Source organism: Syzygium oleosum, unplaced genomic scaffold (genome assembly GCF_021117445.2).
Source record: "Syzygium oleosum isolate NSW1041296 unplaced genomic scaffold, Sole_v2.1 Sole_v2.49, whole genome shotgun sequence".
In the NCBI taxonomy this organism is placed as follows: domain Eukaryota; kingdom Viridiplantae; phylum Streptophyta; class Magnoliopsida; order Myrtales; family Myrtaceae; genus Syzygium; species Syzygium oleosum.
In genome coordinates, this window is record NW_026607533.1 from 97,087 (window position 1) to 101,548 (window position 4,462).

Below are 4,462 nucleotides of genomic sequence, written 5' to 3' on the forward strand. Positions count from 1 at the left end.
ATTCATAGATATTTGTACGTCCATCAAGCCTAAGCAATGCAAGTAATGCAGTTATTACAATGGAGCAACGATAGGGTAAAGAGACATTATTGTTGGCGGATGAAGCCAAATTTTATTATTAAGAGCTTTTTTTTTCTCTTAATTTGCTTTTAGGTTAAAAGCTATACCTCATATATCAGCTATAGATAGATAGTAGTCATCAAGGGCCTGAGAAGAAAATAGAAAGAAAAGAAAAAGAGAGAATAAAAAATGAGTTTTTCTTTATGAGTGTTCTCAATCTCTTTGTGCCATGATCTTGAGAAAAGATTACCAATGTATTCCTGTGAGTACTTAATTGCTCAATCACTTAAGTATTTCCCGTACTCGAATGACACCCAAAACCCTAAAAAAATAAATCAAAAAGTAAATTAGAGTGAGGAAATTTACTTTAGATCAAGAGTAATCGATGGGATCTTCCACTTCAAATAAGCAAAAGACTTATACGATTGGGTTCTTTTTTGTTGTGATTTGTTTATTTAAATTTACATTTAGATGAAGTGCATCCTTTTATTTACAAGTGAAGTGAACAAAGACAACACAGGCTACATCTCATATACAACTCTCGGCCTTCTAACACCCACTTTTATCTCCTAAAAGCCAAAATTGAAGCCCCATAGGTAAACTTAAGTAAATAAAATTTCTGGTCCTTGAAAGAATGCTGCATTGGCTAATCAGTCGGCCCCCATTTTCCCCTTACCACCCATTCTCGCCTCAACAACTCCACAATCCTGCGGACTAGTACATCAAGGTGATTTAGATAACAAATGGGAAAATTATCCAAAAAGTTATAAACCTATTGCACTTTTGTCCATTCAATCATAAACTTTTAGATTGTGCTAATTGTATCCTTCACCTTTTCACGTTTCGTCAATTGAATCCATCAAGCCAATTTTGGCCAGAAATCGATGACGTGGACGCCGGCTGTCCTACATGATACGATCGGCCCTAAAGTGGATAAATTTTAATATTTTTTCAAATTATTTATTTCATTATTTCTTTTTTTCTTTTCTTTCTCTTTGTTTTTTTTTTCCCTTCTTCCTCTTGTCGACTTTTTGGCCGGAGAATGCATATATGGCCGCCCATGGGCGATGTCGTACGGAATGCAAACTAAAATTAGCAGGTCAAGCAGTTGAGTACGGAGGCGAAAAGGAGTGAAAAGAAAGGACACCTTAAGCTAACTTGAGAAAGAATGGCAGTCCTCATGCAGTAGGAAACAAAACTTGTATAATTGATATCCTAGTAAAATCTTTGAATAAAGTGAACCAATCAAGTAAGAATATAATGAAAAGTTTGTGATCCAGCATCAAGATTGAAACAATTAATATTCACAAAGGAAATATTAGACAATTAGCAAAAGAAAAACGAAAGTAAATATTAATCATTTTGAAAAATACATTACCTTCCAAAACGAAAACTTGCTTCTCCAACGATCTAAAGACGATATTGATAGCAGTCAACTCGTTTATCCCACAAAAGATGAACCCGAGCGGCCATTTTATACTACATCGAAGGCTAAACTTGTTGTTGAATAAATTCTCATGCATACTCCCTTTTCTCGCTATAAGTCCCTTTGACTGATCCTATTCTTTGCTTTAACCTGTCACCAAGGATCGAGGTTGCCTCCCATACCAGCAAAGAGGCTTAGAGATCCATATAGTCTTTTGTAGCTACTTCGGCAATTATGAATTTAAGAACGTGGCAACTCTTTTGTTGCTTCATCGTGATTGGACCGTTCAATTTCGATTGCCACTGGTAACAAATTACTTCGGTATAACACAATTTGGCGGTAACTTATACCAGCTCTTGAATAGTTGCTAGGACCATCCATCATACCAATTATATCACGCATTAAAGATTAGTAAATATGGACAAATCATTCTGTAATTTAATTTGTGTATTGCTAGGAAGCTAGTTGGCTTCCTCGAAAGCTTGATGGTGCTTATCGAAAGACCAGTTTTTGTCGCTCTTTGGGCCCCAATCGCAAGAAAGTATGTTATATATCGAATACAAAACCGACGTGACTAACTAACCAATCAAATTGCTTGCATAATATGCATTTTCTATTCAACTTTTGCATTTTAATTTCGAAACACTCCCTTTTTATTGGCTGGTTACACAATGTGTTATTCCCATGCGGCACAAACTACAGCCTCCCAATGACATCAAGAATGATAATAAGGAGATATCTCCTTTCCATGCGGTCGGGGTGTGGCTAGCCCCGCAGCATCATCCGATTGGCGAGCAGTCACTACGCGAACAAGCTCTTGCGGCATCTTGCATGAATATGGTGGTGGCTGGTGGCCTTTTTCACCACCCAACCTAATTGCCTGACCCGATTGAACCCCTTCTTTCTTCTGTTCCATAAGAAGTAAAACAAAGAAATTGAGCCAAAAAAAAATTAAAATTAAAATAAGCATTGGGAAATCACAAATGGGACAAACTTTTAGTATTGATATACTAGTAACATCATTGAATGGAGTAAACCAATCAAGAAAGAATTTAATGAAAAGTTTGTGGTCCAGCATCAAGATTGAAGACATTAAGAATTAACAAAGGAAATATTAGACAACTAGCAAACGAAAAAGGAACGGAAATATTAATCATTATGAAAAATACCTTACCTTCCAATACGAAAGCTTGCTTCTCCAATGATCTATAGGCGATATCGAAAGCTTTCAACTCGTTTATCCCACGAAAGATGAACCGAAGAGGCCATTTTATATTACATTAAAGTTCTAAACTTGTTGAATGAATCCTCGTACATAGTTCCTTTCTTGCGCTGAGTCCCTCTAGCTGGTACTGTTCTTTGCCAACCACAGAAGCAAAGAGGCATTGAGATTCGATTAGTCCTTTTGTAGCTAGCTTTGGTAATTATGCATAGGATCGCCCTTCATGCCAATTATCATCACATACTACAGTTTAGTAATTATGGACAAAATTCTGCAATTTAATTTACGCATGCTAGAATGCCACATGGCTTCGTCAAAAGATCAATAGTGTGTACTGAAAGACTAGTTTGTTTGGGTCTTGGGGCCCCAATCCCAAAAAATTATGTTACGTATCTATCACACAATCAAAATAGTTAACCGACAAATCACATGACTTGCATATATGCATTTCCATCACAATTTTGCATTAAAATTTCGAAAGTTTACCTTTTTATTGGCTAGTCTCTTGTCAGGTGGCACAATCTGTCTCCTCTTCAATCACATCAAAAATAAAAAAAAATTAACATAAACGGTCCTTGAACTTTGATTCAATAAGCAATGTCATCCCTAAATTCTTAATTCGTTCAATCACTAAAAAAAACAAGGATTTAGCCACAAAAAATTAGCCACGAAAAATTTTTCGTGGCTAATTTGCAACGGATTTTGCGACGAAACCTAAATTTGTCGCTATAGCGACGAAAAATTTTTCGTAGCTAATTTACGACGGAATTAGCCACGAAAATATTTTCGTGGCTAAGTTGCCACGGAATTAGCCACGAATTATTTTTCGTGGCTAATTTTCGACGGAATTTGCGACCAAAATTTTGCGTGGCTAATTTTGCGATCGAATTTGTCACGAAAAAATTTTCGTGGCTAATTTTGCGACGGAATTTGCCACGAAAAATTTTTCCGTGGCGAATTTGCGACGGAATTTTCCACGAAAAATTTTCCGTGGCTAATTTGCGATGAAAAAAAAAATTTTGTCACTAATTTTGCAACGGAATTTGCCACGAATACGGAATTCGTCGCTAAATTTGTGACAGTAAATAACTTTCGTTATGTCCCAACCCATCTCCAATTTCTCTCTCTCTCTTGATTCCTCATATCCCGCTCGCTATTCTCCCTTCCTCTCCCTCTTTCGTTTCTCTCGATAAACTTCTTTGCATTTGCGCAAATCAGTCTCGGTAAAGCTTTTTCACCGGTAAGTGTAGTGACTAATTGGCTTCGTAGCAATACTATTCGTAACTGGATTCAATTTATTTTTATTTTATTGACTTTTTTTTTTCTTTTTCTGTTTTTTTCATAACTTGTTCCCCGGTCCCCGGACCGGCGACCGGCGACCGGCGAGAACCGGCCGGCCATGGCGAGATCGAGCAGCCTCGCCGCAGCCGCCCGACCTCGCCGTCGCCCGTATCTCGGGCGACGGCGAGGTCGGCGGCCATGGCGAGGCCGCTCGACCTCGACCACGACCCGTGGCGACGGCGAGGTCGGGCGGCCATGGCGAGGCCGCTCGGCCTCACCCACGCCAGCCGAGGTCGGCGGCCTCGCCATGGCCGCCCGACCTCGCCGTCGCCCGGATCCGTGGCGACGGCGAGGTCGGGCGGCCATGGCGAGGCCGCTCGACCTCGACCACGCCTGGTCGAGATCGAGCGGCCTCGCCATGGCCGCCCGACCTTGCCGTCGCCCAGATCTGTGGCGACGGCGAGGTCGGGCGG

At 40.0% G+C, this 4,462-nt stretch overlaps 1 protein-coding gene across 1 annotated transcript in view; it reads right to left on the reverse strand.

Annotated features, from left to right (window-relative positions):
* Nucleotides 1–1,502, reverse strand: part of LOC115662010 (protein ACCELERATED CELL DEATH 6-like) — a 56,326-nt gene extending 54,824 nt beyond the window's left edge. The window contains exon 1 of the mRNA XM_056307065.1: nt 1,439–1,502. The gene's annotated coding sequence lies outside the window, so the exon portion shown is untranslated. The remainder of the gene's footprint in view (nt 1–1,438) is intronic.
* Between the last annotated feature and the right edge of the window lie 2,960 nt (nt 1,503–4,462).